Raw genomic sequence first — 22,326 nt, forward strand, 5'->3', positions numbered from 1 at the left:
CCTGCCTAAAACAAGAAACTCAGACAAAACACATAAAACAGCAGTTTTCAGACAATGGATAACAGGCAGTGCAGGACTGTGATCCCTGAGGGAAGGGGGAACAAATGGTGAGCCCTACATTGAACCAGTTTACTTCTGCCTGGAGGCAGTTTCCAGGCTGCAGCACAGATGAGGAGAACCCAGACAAAGCCTGGATCTTTGGCTGAGTTGAAGAGATAGATATGAGAATTCAGGGAGGCTAAAGTCCCCAGAATTTGCAGGACAGAGTAGTTCAGAGGACAGAGCTCTGTAGGGACAGGTTGAGACCTGAAGGAGACTGGCTGAATTTTGAGCTGTGCGTGCAGGAAAAGAATGTAACTGGGTTCAAGGAAATGACCTATGTAAAATAGTAGACAAAATTAATTCCTAGACCCTACACAGGGCTGGGAATAAATTATTTGTGATCCCATAAGACACAGTGGAAGGATCTTGCATTATACAGGGAAGTCAAATAGAATTCTCAACAGATTATTGCCTTAATTATGGGATTAAAATCATCCAAGACTAAAGGCTGCTCTTCACCTAACTGACTAATCTTAATTTCAAAAGGATCTGATTTCAAGTACTTATCTATACACTATTTAAAGAAATTCAACAAAACCCAGTAACAAACAATGCAAAATTCACAATGTCTATCATTTGATTAAAAATTATGAAGCATGCAGGGACGCCTGGGTGGCTCAGTCGGTTAAGCATCTGACTTCGGCTCAGGTCACGACCTCACAGTTCGTGGGTTCAAGCCCCGTGAACCCCTGTGTCGGGCTCTGTGCTGACAGCTCAGAGCCTGGAGCCTGCTTCAGATTGTGTCTCTCTCTCTCTGCCTCTCCCCACTCGTGCTCTATCTCTCTCTCTCTTAAAAATAAATAAAAATTTAAAAAATATTTTAAAAAATTATGAAGCATGCAAAGAAACAAGAAAATATCCATAATCAGGAGAAAAATAGAAAAATCAATCAATAGAAACAAATCTAGAAATAACAGATATAATGGATCTAGCAGACAAACTATTTAAAACAGATTTTACAGATACATGTGAATATATATACAGATACATATTCACAAAGGTAAAGGGAAACATGACCATGATGAAGAGAGAAAGAAAAATATTTTTTAAAAGCCCAGGTAGAACTTCTTCAAATGAAAGTAGGTCGGAAATAATAAAAATACATTGTATAGGATTAAAAGCAGACCAGATATTGCAGAAGAAAAGGTCAGTGAATTTGAAGAAAGAGCAAATAGAAACTATCCAAAATGAAGCACAAAGAGAAAACAAAATGAAGAAAGCATCAGTTACCTGTGGGATACTATGAAATGGTCTATATGTGTGTAATTGGAGTCTAGAAACATGGAGGTGGCAAAAAAAGTTTTGAAGAAATAATAGCTAAAATATTTTCCAAATTTGATGAAAACTAAACAGATCCAAGAAGTTCAAAGAACCACAAACAGAATAAAGAAAAACATTATAAGGCACATCAATAATACATTATATAGAAAAAACAGAATTAAAACATAATTCTCATCAGAAACAATGAAAGTGAGAAAAATATGGAGAGGTATCTTTAAAGCATTGAAAAAAAATTCAATATAGAACTCCTTATCCAGCAAAAACATCTTTCAAAACTGAAGTCATAATAAAGACTTTTTCAGAAAAATAAAAGCTAAGAGAATTTGTCACCAACACAAACAGGACTTTTTAAAAATATAAACCCATAAGGGAAAGGAGAAAACAAAAAAGAAATTAGGAAATACCTTGAACTTAATGAAAATGAAAATGTAATGTGTAAACCTTTGTAAGATGCCGCTGAAGCAGTACTTAGAGGAAAATTTATGACACTGATGCTTTCACTACAAAACAAGAAAAGTCCCAAACCAATGAATGATTCAAGTTTCCACCTTAAGGAATAGAAAAAGAGGGCAAATTATACCCAGAGTAAGCAGAAGAAAAAAATAATAAAAGAGCAAAAATTAATGAAGTAGAAAACAAAAACAGAGAGATGTCAATGAATCCAAATACCATTTCTTTGTAAAGGGCAATAAAATTGATAAAGAAAAAAAGAGGGAAAAGGAAAATACAAAAATTACAAATATTAGGCTTGAAAGAGAGAACATCACTACAAATCCTACAGACATTAAAGGATAATATGAGAATACTGTGAACAATTTTGTGCTAATAAATTTGACAACTTAGATGAAAGAGAAATTCTTCACAAAGTACAAACTACCAAAATTTACTTAAGAAGAAACAGATAACCTGAAAATACATATATCTACTTTTTTTTATAGTCTTTATTTATTCCAGGTTTATTGAAATATAATTGACACATAACATTGTGTAAAGTTTAAGGTGTACAATGTGACTGTTTGATAGAGGAATGTATTACAAAATGGTATACCACAATAAGGTTAGTTAATACATCTATCACTTCAGTTACCTTTATGTGTGTGTGTGTGTGTGTATGTGTGTGTTAAGAACTTTTAAGATCCCCTTTTAGAAACTTCCAAGTATGCAATAAAACATTGTTAACTGTAATTCCCATATTGTACATTAAATCCCCAGAACGTATTCATCTTATACCTGGAAGTTTGTACCCTTTGACCATCATACCACCCATTTCCCCTACCCCCCAAGCTCCTGGCAACCACCAGTTTACCCGCTGTTTCTATTCTGATGGTCTTTAATTTCACAATAATGTGTCTGGGTGTGACTTCTCCTCTTACTTCTTGTTTAGCACTCTTCAAGCCCTTTCAATCTGAAACTATTCTTTTTTTTATAATATAGGAATATGACTTGTAAGAATTCTAAAACACTATGTCAAGTGTTTAGTATGTGCACTACTCAGTAAATTTAAGTGCTATTATTTGTCTAAGTGTTATGACTGGCCAAATAAATGAATATTTGGCATTTCTTTCAATACTGCTAGCTCTAGTAGAATAATGACATTGTCTTCTTTACTACTCAAAGGCTGGCTAACATAATACACTGTGTGTCTTCTATTGCCATCTCTATGCTAACAACTCACAAATATGTATCTTCAGCCAATCTCTCTTTTTCTTTTTACCTCCATACTGGTATATCAAATTGTCTACTTCAACATTTGCCTATTCATAAGCATTTTAAATCAACATGTCCAAAAATGAGTTATACTTACTGTTGAACATGATGCTCCTATAAATTTCCCCTACTTGATGTGACTTCAAACCCATCAAAAACCTAGAAATTTTCCTTAGATTTCCATCTAGCTTTATTTCTCCAATCCATCAGTCATAAAAGTGATTTTGGTAAGTCCACTTATCTGCATTTCCAATGACACCATTGAAAGACAAGTCACCATGAACTGACACCATACTTACTAGAATTCTAAATGTTTCCCACCTCCAATACATCCCTCCAATTCATTCTCCCAGTGCTTCTCAAACTTGAGTGAACGTAAGAATCATCTGAGGAGTTAAAAAAAATATTAGTTTCTGGCATTCATGCACAGATATTATACCTCAATTAGTCTTAAGCAAGGCCAGGTATCTGTATATTTTAAAGTTACCCAGAGTTGACTTTCAGTTTGTTTTGGGGATATAGAGAGCTGGAAGAAGCATTTCTTTCATCACTGCAATAGAAAAGAGGCAAACTGGGGTGCCTGGGTGGCTCAGTTGGTTAAGTGTCAGACTTCAGCTCAGATCATGATCTCGTGGTTCATGAGTTCAAACCCTGGGTCAGACTCTGTGCTGACAGCTTAGAGCCTGGAGCCTGCTTTGGAATCTGTGTCTCCCTCTCTCTCTGCCCCTCCCCTGCTTGTGCTCTCTCTCTCTCTCAAAAATATATAAACATTAAAAAAATTTTTTTAATTAAAAAAAAAGGAAATCAGGTAAACTAACCTCAAATGCCCAACTATATTTGAAGCTGTCAGACAGCTGAGGTCACAGAGCAACCAACTGGCCCAAAATCTAAGGAAATACAAATGTCTGAAGAAAGAGAAGATATATCAGCACTAACATACTGGGATGGACACAACCAGACACTGGTAAGATAAGTTCAGCTAAAATAATTGAGAAATTCATGAAGGCTGAATGTGAGCTGTCAGCACAATATGAAAATCATAGTGGCTGCAGAAATGGACCGTGTCTACACCTTCTTATGGGCTCTTTCTCCACAAACTTTACCAGCACTTATAAGAAAGATTGGAAAGAGCCCTAATAAAGTGTCCATTGGTGTGCAGTCTAGAAGAGGACAGCTCATTCTGTGATTCTTCACTATGGAATGAAAGTCTTAATCTTTCATTAAAATGAAGAGCAACACATACTATTGTACCCAGGGTGCTGAGGAAAAGTAATTTCAGCAGGGAAGGAACAGGGGGAAAAATCCCACTCTTGGTGGAGAGACAGGAGAATTGAGAAGAACACAGCCTCAGAGATCTAGGGATCCATAGATTCTGCTTGAAAACTAAGGCTTATCAGAAAAAGAGAGAGAGTATGATCAAACCACTTCTCTCTCCCCCTCCCAGCACTGTTCCCCTCCAAGTTAACAAATTTGGAATAAAAAATAACATCAAAATACTGCTGGGTGAATGACTGCAGATGTAAGCGTATGCAAAGAGATCTCTGAGACATATAACAAAGCAAGACCTAAAGCTCAGGGTTGAACAGACATTACTCTAGGAACCCAACCCAGCCCTAAACACAAAGTCTAGCTACAGAAATTTTAAAATTAAACTCAGCTCAAGCCCTACCTAGATTAACCTCCTGCCTCCCCTCCAACTAAAGGCCTAGGAGGAGGAAAGGTACCCATTTCCAGGCATAGAAATTATTCTACTGCCCAACACAAGAAGTCCAGTCTTCAACCAAATATTACATGTCATACAAAAAGGCAAAGAAAACACATTCCTGAGAGACAAAGCAACCATCAGAACCAGATTTAGATATGACACATATATTGGAGCTATCTGACAGTGAGTTTAAATAACTATGATTAACATTTAAAGGTTCTGATGGAAAAGGTGAACAACATGCAATATCATATGGGCAATTTTAGCAAGATAGAATCAAAAGGAAAATGTTAGAACAAAAAGCACAGTAACAGACATGAAGACTGTTTCAATATGCTCATTAGTGGACTTGACATAGCTAAGAAAAGAATCAGTGAACCTGAAGATAATCAATAGAAAGTACCCAAACTAAAACACCAAGAGAAATAAAAGTAAAATATAACAGGGCAGAAAAATCCAAGGGCTGTGAGATATCAAGCAGTCTAGCATCTGCATAATTCAAACCCCAGAAAAAGAAGAGAATATGGCAGCAGAAGAAATATTCAAGCACAGGACAGTTAAGAATTTTCCAAAATTAATGGTAGACACCAAACCAAAGATCCATGAAACTGAGAGAACACTAATCAAGATGAATTAAAACACACATACACACACCACCACCACCACTACCAGTGGTATATCATATGCAAATTGCTAAAAACAAAAGACAAAGATAACATCTTGAAGGCAACCACAGGGGAGAGGAGGGAATGACATGAAGACATGAATTACAGCAGACTTCTTGTTAGTAACCAGGCAAGCCAGAGGACAATGGAGTGGCATCTTTAAAATGCTGGGGGGGGGGGGGGGGGGGGGAACTTATCAACCTAGAAATCTATGCCTAGCAAAAATATCTTTCAAAAATGAAGCAGAATTTAAGACTTCTTTAGACAAAGAAAACAAACAAACAACAACAACAACAAAAAAACAGATTCCATTGCCATCAGATCTATTCCACAAGAAATGCTAAAGGAAGTTCTTCAAGAGGATAAATTATGACAATGGATTAAAACTTGGATGTACACAGGGGCGCCTGGGTGGCTCAGTCGGTTAAACGTCCAACTTCAACTCAGGTCATGATCTCATGGTTTGTGAGTTTGAGCCCCTCATCAGGCTCTGTGCTGACAGCTCAGAGCCTGGAGCCTGCTTCAGATTCTGTGTCTCCCTCTCTCTCTGCCCCTCCTCCACTTACACTGTGTTTCTTTGTCTCTCAAAAGTAAACATTAAAAATATTTTTTTGAAAAACTTAGATGTACACAAAGAAATAAAGAATGATGGATATGGATAAATGCAGATAAAATATTTTTTATTTTAATTGCTCTAAAAGATAACTGTTAAAGTAAAAGCACTGCAGTCTTGTATATTTAGAGCATATGTAAAAGCAAAATATATGACAACAATAGCACAATGAATGGAAGGGAGGAATTGGGAATATACTGTTGCAAGGACCTTACGTTATATGTGAAGTGGTATATTACTAGAGGATTATATTAATTCTGTGTAGACCATAGGTGTGAAAGAAAAAATTTACAGAAATATGTGACCATGAATTCCACAACTGCATTTCATTTTATGTATTTTATTTATTCTGGGATTTCTGGAAAATTCTCAACAATAATTCCTCCACCTTCCCTTAGCTTTTTTTTTTTCAATTGGGAGATTTTCATTAGGAAAAATATTTATACTTCTACCTTTCATATATTTCCTGTTTTGTTTTCCACTTCATAATTCCTTCCTTGATCTAACCATCCAGTTCATGAAATAACTCTGGAATTATACTGTTCTCTTCTTCAACCCAATCGAACTCACAAATGTTTGTGCATTGTGTTTCCAAAATTCTTCCTTCTTTCTCTGAAGCTTTTTATGAAGCTTATTTTAAATGTTTACTTATTTATTTTTGCGAGAGAGAGAGAGGAGAGAGAGAATCCCAAGTTGGCTCGGTGCTATTAGTGTAGAGCCTGACAGGGGGCTCAAACTCTTGAAACTGTGAGATCATGACCAGAGCTAAAATCAAAAGTTGGACACTTAACTGACTGAGCCACCCAGTCACCCCGAAGTTTATTTTAAATTCTTTTCCACTTTGATCCATTAGTTTGACTTCCTCTGATACAAGTAGTTTCTATAACCATTTTACTTTAATTGTTATATTGCTCCTTATATGTTTCAGAAGCTTTCCCCCTCTGTTTATATTTACTCTTTGGGATCATCAGCTGCCTTGGCTAGTAATGCCTATCCAAAGGAAAGGAAGAAAAGCCTAAATATTGGTTCATGCTCCTCCAGAAGAGGTTAGGACTGGGGAAATGGTGTCTCTAGGGCAGTGATCTGGCTCAAGCATTCACTGTTTTCTCCACTTTGGGCATCAATCACCTACCCTCCAGGGTATCTGACAATCCCTCTCCACCAGTCACTGCTACTGGTGGGAGAGTACAGGTGCAGGCCAGCCAGTCCATACTCATTGTGCTCTGCTCCTGTCTCATAGGCCACACTTCCAAATGTCTTTGGCAGTTCTTGTTTTTTCTACCTACCCCTTAAAAGTTGCTATTTTCTAAAGCTCCTTGCACATTCCTATTTTCCGTAACACTGGGCAGGTTTACATTTTTATTGCCTTTACACTGTGCCTGCACAAAATAACATTCAGTGTTTGTTAAACAATTTTCTAATTGAAAAAGCCAAAGGACCTTTCCAACCGCATCTTTCTTCTTGGAGGAGCTAAGTACTCTCAGCTTCAGAGTACTTGTTTTTAATAGTTCAGTTATTTATGTTAAAAAGGAGTTAAACTGCTAAACAAAACTTAAATGCAGAATAATTCTAAAGTTCCTCCCAACTCTATATTTCTGTGGGTCCACATTCGTACTGTAGAGTTGCTTGAACCATATACTTTTACCATGTTTAGTCTCTGATGGATGTCAGCTTAACATTGAGAGGATTCATTGCTAATTTTTAGCTCTCGGTGAAAGTCACTGTGGCTAGCCTTCTACACAAATATTTTCGTATTCACATCTAGATTTACTAGAAATCTTCAAGGAGGGTTTTTCTTCTGGAATGCTTTTCCTTACACTAAATTGCTCTTCTGAACCATTCTGAAGTGATTCTGTTGATTCTTTTTATTAACATCCGTTTTTTACTATTTTCAGAACATAACAAAAAAGACTTTGGCTTCTGATTTCTTATTCATAACCTAGTTAACCAGATATAAAGAAAATAAAGAAAGAAAGAAAACTGACCAGTAAAAGCTGAAATTATTATCCTTCTTGAAGAAAACATATGAAAAAATCTTTGCTTTCTAGGAGAAGATTTCTTATGTATGATACCAAAGGCTTGATCCATAAGATAACAAATTGATAGACTGCATTTCAGCAGTTAAAAACCTCTTCAAAAGGCTTTAGTAGGGTAATAAACAAGCTGAGAAAGGGAGAAAATACTTGCAGAATGCATATAGAATAAGGACATTTATCCGAATGTGTAAATAAGTCCCAAAATTCAATAATAAAGTAAAAAAAAAATTTGTTAGTGAGCAAAAATACTTCACCAAAGAAGATATAAAGAGGGAAAATAAGCACATAAAAATGCTCAACTCAACATCTTTAGACATTTGGGAAATGCAAATAAAAATAACAGCAACATATCTCTGCATACCCATAGAATGGCTAATTGCAACATAATTAGAAATATGTTTTTGGTTTCTGCCCCTGGGTTCCTGACAGAGCTCCTAAAACTCTTGTAATTTGCATAGTGATAGGGATGTTAGGAGCATCTTTTGTTTTAACATTTGGTCTTTGGTCTTGGTTCCTGGCATAGGGCTCCTACCTCTTTTGGATTTCCTGAGTGATAGGAGCATCTTTTGTTCTAATGTTGCAACTCTTGGTGGCCTCCTGGATAGCTTCAGGATGGAGGCTGGTTATCAGAAAGACCAGGCCATGATTAGAAACATGGAACTTTTAGAACCACCCCCCTCCTCTGGGGGCTAGAGATTGCCTATCTGATGCAGCCTCCATAAAAATCTCTAAACTATATTCTGAGAGCTTCCAGGTTAGTGAACATATCCATGTACCAGGACGGTGGCACACCCCAACTCCAAGGGACAGAAGCTTCTGTGCTTGGGATCCTTCCAGATCTATGTATCTTTTCATCTGGTTGTTCATTTGTATCCTTCATAATAAACATAAGTTAAAAAAAAAAACCTGGCCATCTGTAGAGACCGCATGAATCTTCAAACTATTATATTCAGAAAGTTTCTTTTTATCTCTACGTGAATGTTTCCAAATTCTTCATACTAACAACCCAGATTCAGAAATCTCAAGTGAATCTATACACAGTCTTAGAAATCAATGCTAAATTATCAGTTGTCATGCCTGGATGTGGGTAACTGGGTTTCCCAACCATGAAAATAGTTTCTATTACAAAAAATGTTACATTTCATTTTAGGAAAATGATATCCACATGATGGCACTATAACCTACAAAATAAGAGGTTGTCAATTTATGAAGACTAAGAACTTGGTAAATTCTGGAGTACTTGCTATTGATGAAGCATGCTTAAAAATAAGGCATTTTATATACAGATAATATGGATATCATTTCCCTTATATTTTATAGAGACATACTGGCTAATACTTAATTTCCAGTGCATTTTTCACATGTCTCATTTAATAACAGCATCTTAGTTCTGACCTTATAGAAAACAGTTATTAAACATTTTTAGTATATGGCACTGAACTAGATAGGTCAAACAAAACCAAACAAAAAGGTATTTAGAAGCCTGTTGTGAGCATTCAACTGTTTTGGAAGCTACTTAATGCATTCCCATAATGTCATGTCTTCCCATAGGTTATTTTAAAGGCTAATCTAGGAATAGGGACAGAGCCATCATGAAGTTATATTCTGGCAGGGGAGATAGGCTTTAACTACATGTTGACATTATTAATTACAATTATAGTAAACACTACAAAGGAGATGTCTAAGTAAAATAAAAACATATAAATGGTTAAAGGGTTTTAATCCAGTCTGCCAAATAAAAGGAAGCTTCACTGAAGAAGAGATCATGAATGAGGCAAGCTCTGAAGGATGCTTAGAAATTAAAGAGCTAAGGGGCACCAGGGTGCCTCAGTCAGTTAAGGTCTGACTTCGGCTCAGGTCACGAACTCGCGGTTTGTGAGTTTGAGCCGCACGTCGGGCTCTGTGCTGACAGCTCAGAGCCTGGAGCCTGCTTCAGATTCTGTGTCTCCCTCTCTCTCTGCCCCTCCCCAGCTTGCACTCTGTTTCTCTCTCTCAAAAGTAAACATTAAAAAAATATTTTAAAAAAATTAAAGAGGTAAAAGAAAGGGAAAAGCATTATAATCACAGGGAATCGCATGTGCAAAAGGACTGAGGCAGCATATATCAGTAACTGAGAACATTAACAAAAAGCCATCCCATCTTGATTGATCTATACAAATCAGCATTTAGTTCAAATGTTTTATTATCAATTCATTGATCTCTAAATGTGAACACTGTATCCAATTTACAGATGAACTATATTTTAAGTTTGATAGAAAACTAGCTGTTTAGAAGGAAACATACTTTTCCATGGCAAAAATAGTATAAATAATAGTACTATGAAGCCTATCTAAGCCACACTGTAATTACAATGGACTGTTCTCCTTGAATAAAGTATGTTCCCCATATATATTTCTCAATGCCTTAAATAAACAATAGTTCTGCATTATAAGTAATTAACAATAGAAGAAAGATAAAGTAGAAGTAATTTTAGAATGTATATTGTATGCTGAAGATAGAGAATAATTTAATTAGAAAAACCTTTAGGTGATCAATGGAGGCTTCTGGAAGTTCTAAACAGAACTTCTATGCACATTAAAGAGTTCTTTACAGACTGAGGGCATTGACTCCTTTTTAGCCTAATTTTACTTTAAAACTTGAAACTTTCTTTTCCTTGGTATAGTTGTATTACTAGCTCTACTTTTTTTTGCCCAAACAGCATGATTAAATGTGTTCTAGTTCCTAAATGAAATAGAATCAGAGAAAGTAAGAAGAAAGGGTTTTTTCCCATCCTTTAGCAATTGAGCAGGAGTTCAAAAGAGGAAAGGAGAAACTAAAGGGTGAGTGTGTGAACATGGGGGAGTGGGCACAGGTGTGGCTGTGTAAGAGGAAGCCACCGCATCCCAGTGACAAAAGGAGAGTTTTGCAGCCTATAGTGAACCTGAGTTACATGAGCACTTAAAGGCACCAAGAAAGGGAGTATGGCAGATGTTAAAAAAATCTCTTCAATGAAGAAAGTAATAGAAGGAAGGTAGATCAGAACCCCCCTTCCTCTGTCACAGGTAGTGAGGTCAGCCAGGGATATTTAATAGCATCCTGTGACTTGTCAAAGATAAAGCTGGACACTAGTGAAAGTGGTAAAGACAGGTTTTTAATCATATCTCTACTATTGCAATAGAGAAAAGAGTCCAGCATGAACTGAACTCAACTTGGATTTGTAGAGAGGCGACTGGGTGCTTTAAAGGGAGGAGGGGGGAATAGAGAGGGGGAAGAATGGAGCTCAACAGAGTCTGGGAAGTGATCAGTTACAAAAAGTGACAAGGCAGAGTTGAGCCATTTAGATTTGTTAACTGGTACTTATGGAATCTCTTGCCCTCCCACAGAGATTGGGAGACAGGGGTCCTTTCTTTAGGTGTTGGCAAGAGAACAAGCTATAATTTCTTTTGACAGCTTTGAGTTTTCTTGGACAAGCAATTCAAATGGAGCTAGAGTCATTCTAGGGCTGACACCTTGAGCTGTTAGAAACTATGTTTGCTTGTGTTTTGTTCAAGCCTTTGAAGTCAAGGATGAGGCTTAGGTGAGAAAAGGGCTCAGAGCAGCCTGTGTAAAGTTTGGTTAAGGAGAGACTATTTGTCAGGCTAAAGTGCAGTGTACAATTGGTTATTCCTCTCGATACCATTTTCACATATTGTAAGTTCAAAATGTAACTACTGTACATGTCCTAAGGATTAAACTTTACTAGATGATTTCAAAATGTTTCTACCACTTCTTCTACCATACTATGAATATGATATAAACTGACTATATAAATAATGATAGCGAATAGTTACTGAGCTTTGTACTATATTAAAGCCTTTATATTTATTAATTGATTCTTCACAAATGCCTTATGGGATCAGTATCATGATTCCTCTTCTACAGCTAAGGAAAAGTAGGCTTGAGAGTGGGGCTAAAATTTTTGACATAATTTTGGCAAAAATTGTGGCACAGAGCCCTTTTCCAATATGAGATGTATTGGTAATAACAATGTCTCTGTTCTTATTGCCTGGCCTCTCCCATGCTCTAGTTCTTAAAGGCTTGAAGAGGGCTGTGTGTGTATGTACATATATATGTATATATACATGTATGTATATGTACATATGTGTATGTATATATACATGTATATATGCCTATATGTGTGTGTGTGTGTATACATATATATATATATATATATATATATATATATATATATATATAAACAGTCTCTACCCTGTTACTTTTCCTCTCTTATTCTTTCTTTCCACCCCTAAACCTTTTTGCTGATAACCTGATTTATTTTCCAGAACAGTGACCCCAAGTCATAGCACTGACACCTTCTATTCCTGTTAGCCTAGTCTTTTTTTCCCTTCCTTTTGATCTGATCAGTAGCCCATTTCACCATCTGAATTGATCCTGATGCTTTTTTACTCAGTTCTTGCTGGCTCTTGATATCTGTTTTTAATTTGGCTTACTTGATTTCTCCTTTTTCTGACAACCATGCACACATCTGAGTTTCAATAGCTGCCATTTCAATGTAATGGAATTTAGTCTTCAGAATTTAGTCCTGATGAAACAGTTGTTGAAATGAGCCCTCTTTGTCATGGGAGATGCTGTTTTATTTCAATCCAGTAACTTTCTAATCCTCTCGTAACATGGGGCTCAATTCTTTTAAAGGATTTTACATTGGATTTAATTCTGAGACCAGTTTCAAATTTCTTTTCAATAATTAAAATAATTAATAAAGTACTCAGCAGTTCATATGCTCTATGAGTCATCATTCATGTCTCTGCCATGCTGGTGTTCTTCTGGCATCTCATTTACATACTTAAAAATAGAAAAAAGAAACACTAATTACTATCATTTTTATATCAAAAATATTTGGAGAACTAATTCTATCAAATTCTGCAGTTTCCAAGGTTGAACAGTGGTCAGTTTTAGACAAGCTTCTTAGTTTTCCAGTCCTTATGGTTCTCTCTGACATTAGCTATAGTGTGATTCTATGTGAAAAAAAAAAAATCTTGGCAGGCAACTGAATTTGTGGTCAATAAAAACATGTAAAAAACATTTGAAAGTAGATTTTCATGATTTAAAAAATGATACGTGACAGTTTAATGACTGCAAACAATCTCCTAGTTTTAAAGAATTCAGTGGCCTGAGTTTGTATTATAATACTCATCCTTTTACCATGGTTCTAAGTATTCTGCTGAGTTCACAGCCAGTAGATATTGATGTTTAAGTTTATAATCCTCAAAAAAAAAAAAAAAAAAAAAGAACACACCCCCACATATAAAAGGATATTTCCTATGCTGGAAGTAGGACTGTTAACTTTCTTGTAGCAGGAAACATTTCTTCCCAAACAGCAAATTGGAGACATCATAAATCAAGTGCATATTACATTGACTTCTTTTCCTTTTCTCAAATTTTTAAACTGGACACACTATATTTGTTAGAGTCTCAAATCCTAAAGCTTGAATAGAAAGGGCCTGTGTAAATACCTTTCAAGTGAATCCATTTTCTAATTCTCTCCTGCGGTAAATTAATAAAATAAACAAAAAAGGAGTGTAGCCATTTAAACAATGCAAAATTCTGAGATCTTGTGGTATAGTAGTAGTAGCACAGGGTTAAAAGTCACAAATCCTGGATTCTAGTCTCGATATTACTATTGGTTAGCCAAAGCAAGTATTGTAACTACTCAGCCTCCACTTCCTAATTTAGTTTCCTTAAATTTTATTTATTTATCGGGGTGCCTGGGTGGCTCAGTTGGTTAAACGTCTGACCAGCTTAGGTCATGATCTCATGGTTCGTGAGTTCAAGCCTCGCGTGGGGCTCTGTGCTGACAGCTCAGGGCATGAAGCCTGCTTTAGATTCTGTGTCTCCCTCTCTCTCTGCCCCTCCCCTGCTCACACTCTGTTACTTTCTAATCCTCAAAAATAAATAAACATTTAAAATTTAATTTTATTTATTTTTAGAGACACAGAGCGAGTGGGAGCGGGGGAGGGGCGGAGAGAAGCAGACAATCTCAAGCAGCCTCTGCACTGTCAGGATCAGCGCAGAGCCCAACACAGGTCTGGAACTCATGAAACTGCGAGACCATGACTGAAGCGGAAATCAAGAGCTGGATGCTTAACCGACTGAGCCACCCAGGCGCCCCTCCACTTTCTAATTTATAAAACAAAGGGGTGGATTTAGAGCTTAGATTCCACACAAGTCAATGAAGGAACTTGCACAAGTAATAAGGTATTAATTATAACTCACATTTATTCAGTGCTTACTCTGGGCCAAGCACAAAATTCTATATACTTACATGAATTAATCTTCACAACAACCTATGAGTCAGGTACTAATACTATCTCCATTTCATAGGCGAGGAAATGGAAGCACAGAGCAGTTTAGGAACTTGCCCAACATTTGCACAGCTAGTAAAGTATCAAAATTGGAATTTTAACTCAGAATTCTGGCCCTGTTTCCTGACAACAATCATTTATCGCAAGCAAAGAGGAGACATTTTATTTCTAAGAAGATCAGTAAAGGAGATAGCATGTAAGCTAGGTCTTACAGTATGCAGAAGATTTTAATCGGCAGATATAGAGAATTGAGGAGAAAATGGAGTGAATAAAGCCCAAAAAGATTGGAAAATATAAGGTAATTATACGGAACAGTAAGTAGTAAGGTTTGGCTAAAATGCTGCCAGCATTTAATCTTGCAGCACACTAGACTCATCTGGAAATCTTAAAAGAAGTGGATTTATAGGTTCTTTTTTTGGGGATTCTGACTCAGTAAGTCAACAGGTAGGGCCTATGGCCTAGGAACATCTTTTCAACAAGTTTTTCACATGACTCTGATGTGCAGCAAGGTATAAGAAGCAGTGTGGTATAAAACACAAAGGACTAACATGGAATAGGCCTGTATACCTAAGTTGGACTCAGATCATCAAGGGCTTTATGCCAAACTAAGATACTTGGACTCAGCCAGTAAGATCTCACTGACTTTTTTGCTTTAATTAAAATTTTACATTTTTAGAATATGTAATGCATGCATGTAGTAGAAAATTCAAGAGGCCAACAAAAGGAACTCAATCTGCTTTCCACCTTTGACTCCTTAAGTCCCAGTCCCTCTTAATCATTCAGGATTTTTAAGAAGAGAAATCACAAGAGCCATGTATTGGGAAAATGAACCAGATAGAAATATTTAAGAACTATATTGGAGGCAAGGATGACCTCAGTCACACTGGTCATAGTGGGAATGAGAAGGAAAGGATGGATGCAAATTTCTACACATGAAAGCAATAGGATTGGCGTTAGCATAGGACCTAGAACATAGCAGGCTCTTTAAATTATAAACTAAATGGATCCTCAATGATATGAGTATACAATGACCAAAATGACTCCATGATTTAAAGGCAGGATGACTGGAAACTGAAAAGTGCTGCTACATTGTTGAAATAAAAACAATGTTCAAGAATGGAAAGGGAAGATGATATAGTTTTGAATCTATTGAGTTAGAAATTATCATAGGCCATGTAAGTGAAACTTCTATCAGATAGATGGAAATATGATTTGGTGCTAGGAAGAGAAGTTGGGAGCTTGGGGTATAACTTTGAGAATTTCCTTTCCAACAGAAATGGGAATGATGAAATAAGGAGGACGATGTAGAAGAAAATGATCAAGGGCAGAAAATTCAGAACTATCTGCATTTAGAGAAACAAAGGTGAGTGAAGCCAAGAGAGTCAAATGTCATGGAAATTCAGAGGTGGGGGGAGACCTTAAGAAGGTAGTATTAATTAGGAAAAGAGGTCAAGGAGGATGAAAAATGTAAAAAAAAGTTTCAGATTCTCTAATCAGAAAGAAGGGGGAAAGAGGGCAAAAATCATACAGCCAGGAAATAAGAAATGAGTAGGTGGTAAGGAAGTGAAAATAGCAAGTGCTTTCTATTCTTGAGAATTCTGATAGCGAGAGGATTGGCAAGAGCTGGAACAACAACCATCTGGGCAAAAAAATGTTATGTGAACGTGCACCCTAGAGCTAGAAACTCTGTAGCCTTCCTTCTGGGAAAAGCAGTGTCAACAGTTTTCAAGTAGAGGCAAGATATGAACACATTTGCAGGGAGAGGAGAAGGAGCTAAGAGGAAGAGAGAGAATAAAGGTACAATATGGGAAAGAAAAGACACCTATTTTGGAGTGGTGTGGTGGCTCAGTTGAGCATCCAACTCTTGATTTCAGCTCAGGTCATGATCCCACGGTTGTTGGATCAAGCTCTGTGCTGAGCTTGGAGCCTGCTTAAGAGTCTCTCTCTCCCCCTATGCCCCACCACTGCCTCTCTCTCTCTAAAGTAAAAAAATAAAAAAACAAAACAGTAAACATCAAAAAAAATGACACCTGTCTTACAACTGTATTTGGAAGGAGGTGTTCCGCCTGACTCACAAAGGGAGGGATAATTTAAGAGATTTTCAGGGGAAGAGGGAGTATTTGGGTGTGACTGACAGCCCGTACTTTCTCAGGAAAGTAGGTGCTCTAGTTGTTTCTCAACAGAGAATTAAATATTGCCTAGGTGAGGAACCCAAAAATCTAGACACTAGACCAATATAAAAATGGCTAGTTTTTTTTTTTATTGAGCACACACTTTATGGTAGATACTTTATTTAATCTTTGTAGCAATGCAAATAAGTAGGTACTATTATTCTTCCTGTTTAAAAAACTTATGTCTTCATAACCTGCTCTTTTTTATCCCTGATATCCCATTAAAATTTTTTCTATCTTTATCTTATGTAAAAAACAAAACAAAAAAAAAAAACCCTGAAAAATCAGCTATTGGCATTTCTAATGAAATGTTTGAATTATTTGAAAGGGATACCCCTGAGAGGCAGGTGATTTGTCTCAGAGCTCAAGCTTTAGAATCCTTCACTATGGGTAGGCAGAATGATGCTCCCACTCCCCAAAGATGTCTACATTGTAATCACTGTTAACCTATGAACATGTCAGATTACATGGCAAAGGGAAATTAAAGTTACAGGTAGAATTAAGCTGTATTACAGATAGAATTAAGCAGCTGATCAGCTGATTTTGATACAGGAATATTATCCTGGATCATCAGGATGGGCCCAGTGGTTCTACCAAGGAGAACTGGGACGCAAGAGAATCAGAGAGATGGCAGCATGAGAAAGAACCAGCTGTTGCTGGCTTTGAAGATGGAGAAAAGGAGTCATGACCCAGGGAATGTGGGTGGTCTCTAGAAGATGAAAAATGCAAGGACATGGACTCTTCCCTGGAGCCCACAACCCCTTGATTTTAGCCCATTGAGATGTTTGGTTTTTTTTTTCTCAGCAACTTTTCTAAAAAAAAAAATTTTTTTTTTAACATTTATTTATTTTTGAGACAAAGAGAGACAGAGGATGAACGGGGGAGGGTCAGAGAGAGAGGGAGACACAGAATCTGAAACAGGCTCCAGGCTCTGAGCTGTCAGCACAGAGCCCAACGCGGGGCTCGAACTCACATACCGCGAGATCCCCAAGTCAGACGCTTAACCGACTGAGCCACCCAGGCGCCCCTCTCAGCAACTTTTCAAGTTGTGTCCTTGACACTGGCTTTGTGCATGACACATTCCTGAGTACTATAGGACTGTTAGATAATAAATGTGTTGTTTTAAGTAAGTTTGTGGTAATTTCAAATAGCAGCACTAGGAAATTGCATGTACCTTCCCCGCTGCTATGTCATGCCCTCTCTTTTCAGATCCCAGGTACTCTCCTGTTTTCAAAAGCAGGTACTCTCAAGGATTTGACATTTACATCTTAGTGTATGTTGCTTTACCACTAATTCTTACATTTAAGCCCTTTATTCATTTTATCCAGAGACAGACAGACAGTGTGAGTGGGGGAGGATCACAGGGGGAGTCAGACACAGAATCCAAAGCATGCTCCATGCACTGAGCTATCAGCACAGAGCTGGATGCGGGGATGTGGGGCTTGAACTCAAGAGCCTATGAGATCATGACCTGAGCTGAAGTCAGAGGCTTAAGGGATTGAGCCACCCAGGCACCCCCATTTTAAGCCCTTTAGAATGTGTACTTTGTTAAAGAAATTTAGGAACAAACAAGTAGGTGGAGAGCAATGTTCTGGGAAAGAATGATCACAATTTCCCCTCAATCACTTGTAGATAAAAATCCATTCATCTTGCACTGGTCAACCTTGACCACAATGAATGGTATGATTTTGAGGATTTGGTAATCCTTTTTTATTTTCTTCCCTTCTAATGACCCTCCCCCGAGCTAAAATGAGCTGTATTATGGATGCATAAATATTCGGTGCCAGCCTTGTCTTACTACAGACTTGGTTGTTTTGTAAATTTAATTTGTAAACTCGCTAGTGTTCCTTAAGAAATTACTATTTATCAGGCGGTGATGGGCTTATCTACTATACTGCAAGGAGGAACTTCAGAATTCTGCTTATGTCAGTAGGAGGAAGTGAACTTACCAGGTTTTCCTCTTATTTCTGTTAGTATGCATTACAGCTGAAAGTAGTTCAGGTTGGCCAAAACCTGGCAGTGAAGACAGTTCAGAATTTTCTCCCACTCTACGGGGATTCTAATATTTCACAAAGCTTCCCTTTTCTACCTGCTCTACGTTGACAGATTTTTTTTTTTTTCTCAGCAACTTTTCAAGTGGTGTCCTTGACACTGGCTTTGGGCATGACACATTCCTGAGTACTATAAAGTTGGGTGGTAATCATTGTTTGAATTCGTTTTTCCTTAATGTAAAGAGACTTATCTATAGGCTACAAAGCCTCCATTTCTGAGGGCTTACTCAGCCTTACAATTCAGTACGTTCTGAGTATGCGTAAGTGGGTTCCTAGTTTATAACGGGTCAGCAACGTTCCTCTTACTGGAAAGCCCTCGGTTGCCACTGGATGAAAACTAAACTCTCCTCTTTTTAAAGGCAGGGATTTTTGCTTGTCACCAAAAGCCTTCCTTTCCTCTGTCACATCTCCAAGTGGGGACTGTCGCTGTTTCTCCACGACACTGACGCACAAAGTCACTGTTGAGGCGGCAGCAGTCTGAGAACAAGCCAGCTGGGTTTCCCAGAAAGCTCAAGTCCAGGACCTAAAAGCGTCTTTCAGAATGGCAGACGCTGCAGGAACGTGTGAGTGGGGACGCTCCAGGTGTCCGCTCAGCAGCCCCGGGAATCCGCAGGAAGCGCCTCTGGCCGGTAAAGACCCACAACGCCCGCGTACCTCAGCTTGGGTTGGGATGGGAGACGCTCTAGGCCGCAGCCCAGAGAACAAGAGACCTCGAAGCAGAGAACCCAGCACCGCCGTTAGCTTAGTTTGTAATTAACCAGGCTTCCGGCGCACGCGCGGCGGGGCGGCTTCCGGCTTCCAGCCCACCCCTCAGGCCCTGCCCTGGACTGGGTCTTCCTCCCGGGGCAGCCTAGTTCCTCCTCCGGCCCCGCCCCCCCCGACCTAGTCCTCCTCTCCACCCTTAGGCCCCGCCTCCCTACCTCACTACCACTTAGGCCCCGCCCCCTGGCCCTTCATTCCCCTCCCCCCTCCCTCCGTTCCATTTAATTGTTGGATTGTCAGCGCTGCACTCCCGCTGGCGGCCAGCAGGGGGCAGAGTTCGAGCTTGGATTTTTCCGCCGGGCGTCCCCGGGGAAGCAGTCGTGGAGTGGGGGAAGGGAGGGCGGGGCGCGAGGACGCGGTTCGGTCGGCTGCTGCGCTACTTTTGGTCCCGGCTCGGCAGGGAGGCCGCGGCTGCCGCATCAGAGCTGACGTGGGGGCGACGTGGGGCCGCCGCCGGCGCCGGCGCCGGGTTGCTGGGCGGCGGCGCCGCTCCTGAGCGGCGGTCGGGCTCGCCGTCTCCACCTCCTCCCGTCCGTAATCAGTGACGAGGTCCGCTACGTAAATCTCATCGCGGCGGGTAAGTGGTGCGTCGGCCGGGACCCACAGACCTAGGAGCCGGCGACGCGGCGCAGGAGGCGGACGCAGGAGGCGGAGCGGAGCCGGGTCGGGGGCGTCGGGGGCGCGGGGCAGCGGGGCCGCCGGAGCCAGCGGGGGAGCGGGGAGGGCGGGAGCAGCCCGGCCACGGGCGCCGGCTCCGGGGCTACCCGGCGGTGCGGCGGCCTCTCAGTCTCCGGCTCCGCTCGCGGACTGCCTTCGGGTTAGTAGCAGAGCTCTCCCGATAGGACAGCGGGGCTGGTCTGCTCTCTCAGCAATCCTTGACTCCTTTTGAACTTGGTACAAGTTGGACAAGTCTTTCGGAAAAAGCCTTATTGCTCTGATGAGTGTGGTCCTCCCTCTTTGAGAAGAAAAGGAAGCGAGAAGTAAGGACGTTGGTTTTTATTTTCACAGCCGACGATTAGTAGCACTTTTGTCTCAATTTTACGTACCCAGGTTAGATATAAATCAGCGTTAACCCCTATCTTCTCCGAAACAAGAGCCGGGGACAGCAGTGTTGAGTCACTGGGTCTTCACACACGATAGACCTGATGATATAGTGCGAAGACTTTTATGATAGCCGAGAAGGAACAAATCCGTGACAGCGAACAGAAATTTCAGGTTTTGTTCTGTACTTTCGACGTTTGCCTTTCTAGAACCACCTAGCAAGATTCCCAGAACTTGCGGAAGAGGGAATAGACACATTATTCACCTTACTGCCTATTACACGTATGCTAGATCCCTAACTTTGAAATCGCTGAGACGTTTCCTGCACTGCGCTAAGCAGAGCAGCTGTCAGCTTACGATCACATTTTCGGCAGTTTTGACTTACAGGATCAGCCTGAAGGTGACTAAAACTGAGAGAGCCCCTTTTAACAGTACCTCTTACCCACGTAACTTCTTAAAATGTCTTCCTTTTCAAGCTTAATTTGGCGGGCTGATGAGAGTGCAGCCAGCTTCCCTTTAGAGAAATACAAACCTAGATGCACAGCGATAGAGCGGTATGAAAATCGTATTAGATTACATTAATAATTCATGTTCTCTGGTTCCCCTCCCCCTTCCCTCCCCCTTCCCTCCCCCTTCCCTCCCCCTTCCCTCCCCCTTCCCTCCCCCTTCCCTCCCCCTTCCCTCCCCCTTCCCTCCCCCGCCCCGCTTCGGATACCACATTTTTCTCCTGGTCTTGGTCCTATTTTTGGTTAACAAGCTGCTTTCCCTTCACAGTTTTTAAATCTTTGAATTTTTTTCTCCCAAGGAAGGCAAATTGCAAATAGTGTGTTTTGGCCAATAAAAGCTAGGTATTAAAACAATAGTGTTTAAAGAACTGCTTACTGATCCAGATACAACTTTAAAAAAGATATTTAAATGGAAATGGGTTTGATCTTGAATGAGTGAACACTTAAAGCATTGTCATATTAAAATAATTACACAAACATTTTTGGTACGAATCTGTAAATAGATCAGTGTAAGCAGATGCTTTCCCAGTGACTTTGCTGGTCAACCTGGTATCGTTTTGTTGAGTGTGAAGTTGTAATTATACCGATGTTTGTGTACATATCTTGTAAGAGTATATGAATAAATTTTTATTCAATGGATAAACACAGAGGAGCTCTTCAGTGTTTGTTTTTGCATTGTCCTGGAAAGTTAATAAAATTTGCTTCTACTGATGAATTTAACAAACTCCAGACTCCATGGACCACTTTAGTTTCCTACGGAGGCAAGTCGTTACATGATCAAAATATGAAATCTTGTTTAGAATTCTGGCCATTTCATGAAAAGTAGATTATTAACATACATAAGGAATCCTGACTGAAACTTGACTAGTATATACATATATTTCTGATCTGTTTTCTCCAACTTGATATTCTCTCCAAGCGAATAATGAGCCAGAAAATTGAGCCAGGTTTATTGTTGAAGTGGTAGTCCGTTGGAAAGCACTCAAATGTCCTGTTCCATATAGATAGATTTTTTTAAGTAAAACTGAAGAATCCTAACACTCAACCGCTGAACCTTTGATATTTTGACACGTAATCAACATTGGTCATTAAGGAAATAAGCCTGAAATATCTTTGAATTCTGTTAAGTATTTTCTGTTGAACTAATGGATTCCATATATGTATTAAAAAGTCAACTTTGAGAAGAGTTATTGTACATTGAATGCAGTTTCAATATTATCAATACAGATAGATTATACAAGTAAAGATTTCAGGGAAAGTTTCTCATCCAGTACACATAGGTAGAAAGAAACATTTTAAATCATTTTGTTAGCTTCCTTTTAGAGACTATACAAGATATTGTAAT

At 39.1% G+C, this 22,326-nt stretch overlaps 2 protein-coding genes across 14 annotated transcripts in view; one reads left to right on the forward strand and one right to left on the reverse strand.

Annotated features, from left to right (window-relative positions):
* Nucleotides 1-19,536, reverse strand: part of CUL2 (cullin 2) — a 157,408-nt gene extending 137,872 nt beyond the window's left edge. The window contains exon 1 of the mRNA XM_042945334.1: nucleotides 18,571-19,536. The gene's annotated coding sequence lies outside the window, so the exon portion shown is untranslated. The remainder of the gene's footprint in view (nucleotides 1-18,570) is intronic.
* Nucleotides 19,537-19,829: 293 nt separating this feature from the next.
* Nucleotides 19,830-22,326, forward strand: part of CREM (cAMP responsive element modulator) — a 72,505-nt gene continuing 70,008 nt past the window's right edge. For 2 of the 13 annotated variants that reach the window (XM_042945352.1, XM_042945358.1), the window contains exon 1: nucleotides 19,830-20,011. The gene's annotated coding sequence lies outside the window, so the exon portion shown is untranslated. Of the gene's footprint in view, nucleotides 20,012-20,198; nucleotides 20,415-22,326 lie in introns of those variants that run through there. The other 11 variants (XM_042945344.1, XM_042945354.1, XM_042945346.1 and 8 more) reach the window with 9 other exon arrangements.

This window comes from Panthera leo, chromosome B4 (assembly GCF_018350215.1).
Source record: "Panthera leo isolate Ple1 chromosome B4, P.leo_Ple1_pat1.1, whole genome shotgun sequence".
Taxonomy (NCBI): Eukaryota; Metazoa; Chordata; class Mammalia; order Carnivora; family Felidae; genus Panthera; species Panthera leo.